The 12,310-nt window shown below is 32.4% G+C and overlaps 1 long non-coding RNA gene across 1 annotated transcript; it reads right to left on the bottom strand.

Moving 5' to 3' along the window:
• Nucleotides 1–804: 804 nt before the first annotated feature.
• LOC117173972 lies at nt 805–10,159 on the bottom strand. Its single transcript, XR_004467219.1, has 3 exons — nt 10,092–10,159; nt 1,110–1,174; nt 805–935 (listed from the first exon to the last, which is right to left on the bottom strand). It is a non-coding gene; the product is annotated as an uncharacterized LOC117173972 (long non-coding RNA).
• Between the last annotated feature and the right edge of the window lie 2,151 nt (nt 10,160–12,310).

Below are 12,310 nucleotides of genomic sequence, written 5' to 3' on the forward strand. Positions count from 1 at the left end.
TTTATTGTAAGCCAGGCGCCTGCCACGAAAAGGTAACTCATTACTTTTTAACTCGCGCTTGGTGATTCCACAGTCACTTCAATCAGAAATACTCGGGAAAATTCACGAGGACTACGTTGGTATCACTAAGTGCAGAGAGCGCGTAAAACTATCTGTATGGTGATTCGGACTGAGTACCCAAATCAAGGATCTTGTAACCAATTGTCAACAATGTATCAAAGAAAGAATCAACCCAAAAGAACCTTTTGTCAGAGAAAATTTTTCTGCAAGGCCTTGGCAAAAAATCGCGATTGATTTCTTTAAACATAATACATGGTATATAATCATAACTGATTACTATTACAGGTTCATAGAGATCAGCTCCCTGCAAAACTTGACGGCAGATGAGACAATTGTGAAATGTAAAGAGATTTTCGCGCGATTCAGGATACCAGAACTTGTAAGAAGCGACAACAGCACTCAGTTTCTCGCGGAATTTCCAAAATTTAGTAAAGACTATGATTTTACACTAACAAAGAGTTCGCCTAAATACTCACAAAGTAATAGGTGTGTTGAAGCGGCGGTCAAGATAGCAAAGAATATCATTAAGATGTCTCTACGATATTAAAAACGCATTGTCAGATTGTAAGACGTCTTTACAATATCGTAAAAACAGATTATAACGATATTGATGTAGGATGTCATAAAGTCGTCGTAAAGATATCGTAAAGACGTCGTTAGCTTTTTTGCCCACTGGGCAATGTCATTAAAATATTTTTAAATTACTTTAATTTTTAGTTTTTACCTAGCAGCCGCCGACGTTTCCAAAGAGGATGAACGCGATATTGTCTTTTTCTGATCTTTCTCCGTCGTCGCAAGAACAGCCAAAGAAGCTCCATTTTTTCGGCCGAGATATTTGGAGTTATCGTTAAATAACGCCCATCCATATTTTATACCTAACAAACAATTAATTTATGCAAAGCCAATTTTCAATTGTAGGATTTTAGACGTTATGTTATTTCCACTTGTACGACATTTTTCAAACTGCTGATAAAAGTATAAATTTATTTTAAAAATATTGCATTTCAGAAAAACGATGAAGTACTTAAGAGGAAATAATATTTACTTACAAACTTTCCTTCTCTTGCTGAATAAAAGTCTCCGCAGCACATAGCGACTGACAACATCAACTCACCTGTAAACAGTTGTTAATGTATTTATTTTGAAATACTGATTTTAGGGTTGAGAATTTGGTATATTTTTACATTATATTATAAAAATTAAATTATTTATCATAATTTTCAATTTCAACTAAAAAAATTTGGTTTATTTTATTAAAAAATTTAACAATATTTACAATTCCCGCGCCATTTTCACATTTTCCGCGGTCAAAATTCCTCGGAAAACTGTTCGTGTGAATAGCCTTGGACAATTGCCTGTCTGCGCCGGGCAGGCAGACAGAGGTATAAATCATCGACATATAGAAATGGACCTGTAACGCTTTGAGGAGAACTGAAATGGTCTCTAGAGAGAGAAAAAACGTATGAGAAACTTGGTAACCTTGAATTCTTCTTGAAATTGAATTCAAAATGCTACAATAATAATCGTTTCGTGAGTTCAAAAATAACGTAAAAACTGTCAAAAATTTAAACAATATTTTTATAACATAAAAAATAATCATTTGTATTGCATAGGTACAAAACTTCATATTTTGTGGTTTTGTTTTTGTTGTAACATTTTTTATTTTACTATATTCAATAACTTTACTTACGTGTGAAAACATATCCCCTATAAACGTCTTGACAATGCCCACAAACTACACAGGCTGCCACCATTTTTTATATTTATTTACAATAAATTATAATTAAATAAATTATGAATAAATCAATTTTGAAAAGTGCGCTAAACGTCACATTATTGGGGCACTCGTGACACAAAGCACGGTCCTGCGCTGTGCCAAACTTCACCCAACGAAAATATTCTCGACCAATCAGCTTTATCTAGAAAGAGATAGGTTTACGTCTCATATGTTTTTCCTCTCTCTAGAGCCCATTACCGTTCTCCCCACAGCATTACCGGTCCATTTCTATATGTCGATGGTATAAATGCACCCTTAGCATGCTATTTGGTTTTGCTGAAGACTATCTCAAAATCATTGTCAATGCTAAACATGAACTCATTTTGACAAGATCACAAAATGATGCAACTGCCATCTTGCAAACAGCTCCTCTTGAGCAGTATAAAATTGAAATCAATAAAATAGAGTGGTTATTGCTTATAGCGTTATACTGTCTGATTCACGAAAATTTCAGTTGCTAAAATATATTGAAAAAGATCAATCTATTCCAATAAGTTTTCGAACTTGGGAACTATATGAATATCCCCTAGTCCCAGCGACTTCAATGCCTATTTGGACTTTAAAAATCTCAACACAATTGGAAAACCCGGGATTTGTTATACTAGGATTTCTGACAAACAGAAAAAATAATACTACTAGAAACTGTAGCAAGTTTGATCATTGCAATTTGACTAATGTAAAACTATTTTTAAATGATCACTGATATCCTTATAGTAATTTGAATCTTGATATTAATCGAAATCAGTATGCTCTTCTTTATGAAATGTATACAAACTTTCGAGCTAATTACTATGGTAAAGAACCATAACCACTGTTATCGAGAAGAGAATTTATAGATTATGCACCTCAAGTAGTGATTGACTACTCTAAACAGAATGAGTCACTGAAATATGGGCCAGTTGACGTTCGTTTGGAATTTCAAACTTGTGAAAATTTTCCCGCTCAAACATCGGCATATTGCTTAATTTTGCATGATCATATAGTTGAGTACAAACCAATAAGTGGGGTGGTGAAAAAGTTGGTTTAAAAATGCTGTAACCAATTAGAAATAGTTTAGTTGCATTCACGATGCAGTACTTGGTGGATATGCAGTGCTTCAAGTTGCCAGAAAATAAATGTGTGTTGAAAGAATTGGCTATTTTACCACTCTTCGATGACACAAGCAAAAAACCTGGTTCTTTTTTCTTTCAATCACCCTGTGAGTGTAAGAACGTTCCACCAAAATATAAGTCTATAAACCATTGGACAGAGTGCAATCATAATGAAATACCTTGAAATGCTGATGATTTACCTATCTTTAGTACCTTTAAGACTCGAGGACACTTTAGAAAATGCAACAATTTATGTAAAAGGAATATAAAAAAGAATTGGTAGAAACAATTTGTAGAAATATCATGCGAAATTGTTCACCTGCTTGATATGAAATGTCCTTCACTGCAGAAATTGCATGAGATGTATGAACTTAAAGATATTATGTGCACGAATCATATGTATGAAAAATGCTCTAATTGCGCAATTAAAAATTTAATTTTATTTGGACATTGGATGATTTTAGAAGAGTACTTATATACTGATTATTATTTTGATTTATAGAGATAAGAAATGATTTTTCCATATATATTTAATCTACTTAGTTTTTAAGTATATATAATGCATTGATTTATTGGAAATAAAAAAGCAAATGATAAGAAACTTGTGTGTTTTTCTCAGAATTTCTTGTCCTTATAATAAGTGTCCTTATAATAAGTTGTCCTTATAATAGTAGATATGCGAATGGGTAGGTCAGTGAACATCGTTGGCATTGTGGTTTCAAGAAACGTCGTCCTCGGCATTGGGAGATTACGTCTGCTGGATCAGGTTGCATCCGATAGCTAAATCAGTTTAAGAAAAATGCTCTCCATTTAACTTTTTTCAGTTTTAATTAAAGCAAGTGATTTTTGATTTAAAGACATTCACTTGAAGTTATATTTTTCCAGGGTTGTATTCAATAAAAACACCGTTTTATATTCTACTATTTTCATTTATATTTTATCATAACCTTTATTACAAAAGATTATTTTTATTCCAACCACTGCATGCTATAATATTAAGACTATAACTCTGATTCATTAAGCTTTATATACAGTATATAATTTGTCTCTCTCTCACTCCTCCACTCATATGTAAAGTATATTCTATCTCTATCTTTCTCACTCCTACACTCGTATATACAATTTTGACTAGCTTTGGTTTATATATGTACAATGACAATTTTTTTTACATACATACAAATCATCAATAATTATATAGATTTTTACATTGCATCGACTTCCATGGGTTCATAGGCTCCATATTTATATACCCATGGGAGAGTATTTGTAGTACCGGGGAGCAGCATTCGTTCGTCATCATGCCAACTGAGAGTAATATTATCTTTAATGATGGTGTGAACTTCGTGCGTTCGGCTTCGGATGAGGTGTGGATTTTTAATCAGAATATGACAAGAAATGAGTCTGCTTATAATCATCGAATGCTATTGTTTTCAATGTTGATCCTTTTATACCTCTGGCTCTCTTTTTTCATCTTCTTCTTCGCCCAAAACTTTACATGTATATAATTTTGATCTCAGACCCACAAATTCAGTAATTATTTTTTCGTTGCATTCATCTTTCATTGGTCCCAACACTTTTTTATTCTTTAGAGGTATTCCGTAAACATTGTCTGCTGGATAATCTGATGTGTCAGATTTATAAATGCCTCGTTTAATATAATCGTAAATGTTGGGAACAGTGAAATGATAGATGAGACTGTCTGTATATGTATATAGCAATTTTGCATATTTTCCAAAATTTGGTAGGATATAGTTGTAATGAAAATCGTACGTGATAATTTTTGAGATATCAAGGACTATGAAACCAATGTAGATAGGTTTATTGAAAAAATCTTTGTTTTGTTCATTTCAACAATGACCATATTTTCGTCAAATATGGTACAGCTATGAAAGTTTGGTTTAGAAATTAGAGCTTTGCACCATATCTACCCTCCCATTGTGTCACAAGCCTAACATCTTTGTGCTTCCTAATGTTTTCCATTATCTTTCCAGAAACGGAATTGTTAATCAATTTATAGAAATTTTTCTCAAATTCGTTAGTTGCTCTTTTTCTGTGTTCAGTGTTGCACCAGGAGGCACAAAGTGTTCTGGACATAATGGAAGGTCCTTGTGCAAATCGTGAAGCTCCTCTGGATACTCTAGATTCATTTCAAGAATGAAACCTTTAGTTGAATCATCGGGCACATTGAAAAAGTTTGGATCATTTTCGAAACTTTAGCATTCCATCAAAAGAAAGTCCCGGTGCTGTGTAATAATGCAATGGATCTAATTTATATGTTGCAAAACAAGTTTTTCTAAAATTTTCAAAAATGTTAGCCAAAAGTAAATCATCAGTTTTGAGGTACAGATCTGAATACTACCCTAGATTTTGAAAATTAAATGTTTCTCACACTTTACGCGCGTATTGATAATCCTCGACAGAAATGTGACAATCGTTTAATTTTGAATAAAATGCCTCTTTAAGAGGTAAACTGCCTTCCTCTAATTTCTTCCAACTATCAATGTAGTCGTATGGGAAGACACCTTTTCTTGTTAATAAATACTACTAGGCATGAAATGGAAAGAATCGAGAAATCTATGTTTAACTCTAGTATTTGGAACATATTTGTAAATGAGATATACTTTTCTTTATTTACAGACAGTAAGGTGACATGGCCCTCAAAACTTTGTGCTAATTCTTTAATGAAAAAGTGTGAGTCGTAGCCAGATAAATTATGAAAAACTACTGGAATGATGTGAGAGTCATTGCAATTAACGTTGCAGCTTCCATGTGGTGGACCACGGTACTTACCTGTAAAGTGACAATGGTCGCGATGTTTCACATCGTCTTTCTTAAATTATTTTTTGCAAATATGACAGAATTTTTCATTTTGAAAATCTTGTTTTTGCTTTGGCGTTAATTTTTCCAATGGTACTGGATTTCCCAAAAGAGAATTTACTTTTACTGCTAAATCTTTTAATTCTTTTATAAACGATTCAATACAATCCTTTTCACGGTATACTTTAGGTTCTGAGGTCGAATCATTAAAACTACATTTTGTATAATAAGTAACACTAGTAGGGATATTCTTTTGATACGCCGCTTGATCTGTTTGTGAATTTGTAACTGGTTCCAGCAAACACTCAATGTCTTCATATACTGCAAATGGTACATTTTCTTTGTATCTGTGATTTTTAACCTTTAAGATGTTTCTACTCTCCTCCTCTGTTGGAAGCATTACTCTATGATGATTCAGATTTTCGCAATCAGCTCTATGATTAATCAGAGATTTTTTATCTTTAATGTGGCACAAGCATCTATCACATAACTATGCGCGACGACTTTCTTTCGTAAATTGTGATTTTATGAGTCGAGAGAGATTTTTAATCCATGCGAAATGATACACTGGATTACTTTCAGAGTCATTAGTATCATAATCAAAATCAGTATTTTCAATCATTAGCAAGTGAATTGTAGGTCATTTCGATATTTCATTGTTTATATACAGGGGGACAATCTTCTCCTTTTTCCTATTTTCCTCATGGTCTATGCCATAAACATTTATACGCAATTGATTAATTTTTTCAAATTTTTTGATATCTTGAAAAGTGATGGGAAAGTTGATTCCATCACGTTTCAAGAGCGTATCAAAATTTGGGTAGGAAGAGACGCGATCTACATGATTGTCAGCAGGACAAAGGGCGGCGATTACCGACCGGAGAAAACAGTACTCGTCACTGTTCCTGACATTTACAACTGCTTTTTTATCACTTATAAATTTAGGTAATCGCACAAAAGTTGATGAGCCTACTGCGAAAGGTGCGTATTTATACTAACAATTAATCTTATTATCTCTTTCAAACTCCAGTCAGACTTTTTTTGCTGGAAATCCTCTACTTTAGTTAAAAGTTGCTCTCTAACCTTACTTTCAAACCACTCATTTATTTCGGTTGCTTCTAAAATAAGTTCATTCTTAGTATTAACAAATTTTATTGATTCGATTTCTCTACCCTCTTCTATAGCACTATATTTTGCTGCAAGAATGACATTCGTTTTTAAGCCCCCAAAATAGGTTTTCAAAGCATTTTTTAGTCTATGTGTAATCATTGTTTTTGCATCCATGAAAAAATAATCTAAATCTTTATGCGTTAAATTTATAACCAAACCTGTTCTCACTCGAATTTTAAAAGCAGACTCCAGATCCTGCCATCTGATTCTATCTCCTTTCCTATCCAAACCCTCATTCACGCCAGTTCCACTCTTCTGAAGTTTCTTGAATGTGCGATTTTTGGATATTAGTAGTCTAATTGTTGATAGCAATTAATTTTTTTCCCTCAGAGAGAAATGCTCCTTTCCTCAGAATTATCTTCAACCTCCGAATATCCTGCGTGCACTGATGTGTCCAGTAGGAGATTTCGGAAGTTGTTGTATTTTCATGCAGCACTTCATAGATATTTTCATAAATTCGAATAAGCTTTCTGCAGTCCAGTGAGTCCATTTTGAATGATCACTCGATGGCTAGCAGAAAACCGAAAACAAATTTTCGTTATGAAGTGACTTTTATACTCCGACGATTGCACAAATAATATTTGTAACGAATTTCACTGAGTTTACATTTTAAAAAATTTAATTAAATTTAATTTTAAATTTAAATAGTTTTATATTTTGAATGTAGTTTAAATTTGAAAAACCACAGAAGGAGCACTAACCGATTTTTATGAGACACCAGGTTTCCTATCTTCTCTGCACAGGTGGAATATGTTGATGTTCGTAATAATTTTTTTTATACAATGTTCGCAAAAAGTTTTTATAATAAATTGTATAAAAACACGAAAACAGTTTAAAATCTCTGTATGAATTTTCACTTCACTTCATTGTTTTAGGTATGTGTGTATTCAACAAATGCTTGATGACAACTAAGGGAAATGTATGCAAAGCGCCCTTTTATAGATGTACATTTGCTATCCTATCTTATTGCTCTAGAACCTTCTACATTATAATCCACAAGTGCAGCTATAATTTTTTTAAATCGCAAAATGTAATTCCTCATTGAAAATAACCTTGAAGTTGTTCACGGAAAAAATTGTACAATAAAATTTGATATCATTCATTCCAGGAAATTCAGCATCATAGAAAAAAAATGTTAACGCTGATTTAAACCATCCTCGATTCTCTATAGTTGAAGAGTGATCTTAGTGCATGATTAAAAGTTTTCAAATATTTTATTATATTAATTTGTTGTATTTTTAAAATTTTATTTAAAATCTTTAGCGTTTAATAGGGACAAAACTGACCTTTCCAAATGGGAGCTGAAAAGTGAGCATATTTTTACGAATATTGTTGCATCACAGAAGGAGCGATAAGCGCCGGGCAGTGTACTCTTGACATTTATTAAACGTTCATGAAAGGTCTCGAATAAAATCTATGCTGTCTATAATCTCTCTCTCAAGTCTTGAAATTCTTTTCAGTACCTTCTTACATATACTTCGTTCAGTGGTTGACGGACCTAGCATATGGTAAAAGAATGAATATGAAAGCGAACGATTGCGAGCTGTAAAAAGAAGTTATCTCTCTACAGAACGATGGCACAGGATAATGAAATATGTGCAGCCTCAGACTGCCGATGTATGAATGCTTCTGCGAGTTTAAACGCGTGTAACTGTTATCTCTAGTCCTCGCTCGCTACTTGATACCAGAATAAAGCATCAAGGATCCCAGAACATTTGACTCACCATAAGGAATGATTTTTAGATACCTTTCTTTCCTTCGATTAACTTTAAATACATATTTTTTCATTCTAATTATTTCTCGAAGATTCTGGACTGCAGAAAAATGTTTTTCACAGGCAGACATTTTTAGTTAGAGCATCACCTATCAGCAATTTTCAAATCAAATTATAATCAAGACACGATGCCATGCATAATCCTCATATCGAATTTTATCTGTCCTCCTGCATCTTTTGCGCATTTAACAAATAAAGGCAGGAATTTTTAGATGAAGTATTGTCTATCAGGAAGCAATAAATCAAATTAATAGTTTTTCTCACAATGACTGTGAATCTACATTAATTTGGTTACAGACTATTGTGCAATTGTGACGTCATCATGATATTTTGAGAACTTTCTCGAAGCTTAGCATGGACACGAATCACTACAGGTTGAAGCTTCTCGTTGCCGGTAAAGTAGGAATCGTGGTCCAGAACGCAACCTGCTCATATAATGTTCTGTAAACGACCATGAAACACAGAACGGCTGTCGGCTGTTCATTTTTATGCCATGTTAATTTCAAGGTAACTTGCACACAATGATATCATTAATTTTCTAGATGCTTATTATAATTTTAAACATTAAACTCAGAAGCAGAGAATTCACAGTTATTTTAAACTCAACTAGTTAAAGTTAGAAAAAGTTTTATTCTTTTATCAGTATTATTATTATTTTTTTCCACTAAATCTATTAGATATTGAGATTAAAGATATTTTCAAATCATTATGTGTTCAATTAGATACCCAACCAAAAAGATTTCAAATCCTTCCTAACTTAATTTAGGTAGGAAAACAGTCAAGATTCCTAACCTAATTCAAAAGTCAAAACGCAAAGATTTTGAATGTTTCTTAAGACAAAATTTAGAGATTTTAACTTAAATTAAGTATTGAAAAGTACATTTTTTTTTTTAATTATTCCTTAATCACATCGAGTGTTTTAATTGTGGTGAAAATATTTTAAAATATTATTAGTAAATTTTCGGTATAATGAGACAATAAATAAAGATCGATTTCTTTATCTATTTTCACCTTATTATCCCTATTCCTTCATGTTATGGAGTTTCTCATTTATATACCCATGGTTTGCAGGTACAATCCAGGATTCAATTAAAGCTTACAGTACACAACTCTAATTATCATTTTCAAAATATCTTTCTTAATACTAGAGCTACTTCTCATTTGCTCAAAGTTCCTTATTTCTTTATCTTTTAATCCCCATACTTTTTCTTTTCTTACCCCCTTTTTTTAACTATCCCTAATTTGCATTTACTCATATTTTATTTTTATATCTATGCCTATACTTTCATGCAAATTTGCCAGTTTTAGTTTAAATTAGTCACATTTTTTTATTGGTTTTAAATTGTCTTGAAGAAAAATTTTTATCAATATTAAATTCATTAAAATTTTAAGGTGTAATTACCTGAATCCCTGCACCCCGAGTTCACTTTGAGGTTTTCTCTAGCGAAATAGCCTGGCCCATTTGGTACTATAAGCAGATTCGATTTGAAACAATTTAGTCTGAGAGATTTGGGTCCAAAAGAAGGTCCTTTTGTTGGTCCTTTTAAGAGTGGTGCGACGGTAATATAATGTTCCTCTTGTATTCGTCACGTACCGGGCGGGCAGAGTTATTTACAGTAGTTGGCCGTCGCTAATCCGACTCTCCCTTTTCAAATTTCTCTTCAAATTATTAACACTTTTTTTTAATTTAATGAATTTTCTCATTATACTAATTTATATTTATAACTTAAACGCTAATATACCATTTTCTAGTTAAATTAAAAAACGTTGCCTTTTTTCGCGTATCTCATTCCATTTACGAGAAACATCGTATTAAATCCAAGTTTATGTATTTAAAAAAAATTTAGATATCTGAAATCACCAAAACCCGTAGATTTCGAATTATTATGTTTTAGGCTGTTAACTATGAAATTGACAAAAAATATACTTCTAAATTTTAATCCGAAAGCTTAACAAAGGACCCTTGAGTGTCGGCTACTCTATAGATATAACCCCTTTGCTTGTTATTTATGATCGAATTCTTATTTCAATTTCAGCCTCTCTGCTTGTTATTTATGATCGTATTTCTACTTCAATTTCGGCAAAGACATTTTAATGCCTTTAAAACATTTAAAACAATTACCTGGACCTTTGAATATATCTACCTGAGTGTCTGCGGAGAATTTCTCTGAGCTTCTCTGACCCTAGGGAATCTTTAGAATATACTCAAAGATTTCTTTCGGTAGGGGAATGTTATATTTGGATTTAAATGTTAAATCCTGCCAGACCCAACCAGTCCTTTACATTGCATTCGTAGTACCCCCCCCCCCCATCAATGCATATGGAAACCCCGGTAGGTATTCAGGTGGAGGAATCATACCAGAAATGACACATACTGATTCCTTGGCCCAAGATAGTACCCAAAGAAAGGTGCGTATCCAAGCCCTTGACCCAGAACTTCCATTTTAGGTGCTACGTTTAAAAAGATGTCCGGGTGTGTAATTATTCGCAGACCAGTGCTCGTAACGAGTGCCATAAGCTCTTCTACGCATGCGTCGCGCTCGGTCTCTGATTCGTTGCTGGTCGCGCGCAATTTGAAATGCTAAAAAATAACATTTTTATTGTTTACTATGAATGTCATTTTAACTTATATAAATGTTCATTACGCCGATATTAATGAATCTTGATAGAAATAAAAATTTATTGAGAGCATTCTGTGTAAATAAAAAATATCCTTTGGTACTCACTTGTATTTTTATTGCATATTTTTCATTATTCGAAAATTTTGTTATTTAAAGTTAATTAAAATATTAAAACTAATTTTATTGTGGAGAAATGTTAAAATTTTGTTCCAGTTATTGCGCAAAATATTTTCATTCATATTTGGGTGAAGTGAAAATTCAAATCAAACAATTATTTTTGAATTAAAATTTATTTACAGATAAGGAGCTTACAATTTTAAATAAAGTATTAAAAAAAATTCAATTCGATTTTGAGAGAGAAAATAAATTTAGTACAAAAACGTGTAACCTACCTGATTTTCAAGTAATATATTTAATTACTCATAACATATTGATATTAATTATAGTTGTTTTTGCTAAATATATAGACTTTTGTATTAATTAATATAATTCTATTGAAAAAGAAGATTGTCAATCCATTTTATTATTTTTATAAATTTAAATAATAAAATTTTCGAATAATGAACAATATGCAAGAAAAATACAAGTGAGTACCAAAGTATATTTTTTATTTACAAAGTATACATTTATAAATTTGTATTTTTATCAAGATTCATTAATATCGGCCTAATAAACATTTATATAAGTTAAAATGACATTATTCATAATAAACAGTAAAAATGTTTTTTTTTTAGCATTTCAAATTGTGCGCGAACAGCAACGAATCAGAGACCGAGCGCGACGCATGCGTAGAAGAGTTCAGGACACTCGTTACGACCACTACTTCAGACACTGTCCGCATCATCGACATATAGAAATGGACCGGTAACGCTTTGGGGAGAACAGAAGTGGGCTCTAGAGAAAGAAAAAACATGAGACGTGGACCTGCCTTTATCTATTTCAGGACTCTGTCAAGTGAATTGGTGGCCCCGGGTATTGCTTAAATATTCTGTACGGTTAA

Source organism: Belonocnema kinseyi, chromosome 5 (genome assembly GCF_010883055.1).
Source record: "Belonocnema kinseyi isolate 2016_QV_RU_SX_M_011 chromosome 5, B_treatae_v1, whole genome shotgun sequence".
Taxonomy (NCBI): Eukaryota; Metazoa; Arthropoda; class Insecta; order Hymenoptera; family Cynipidae; genus Belonocnema; species Belonocnema kinseyi.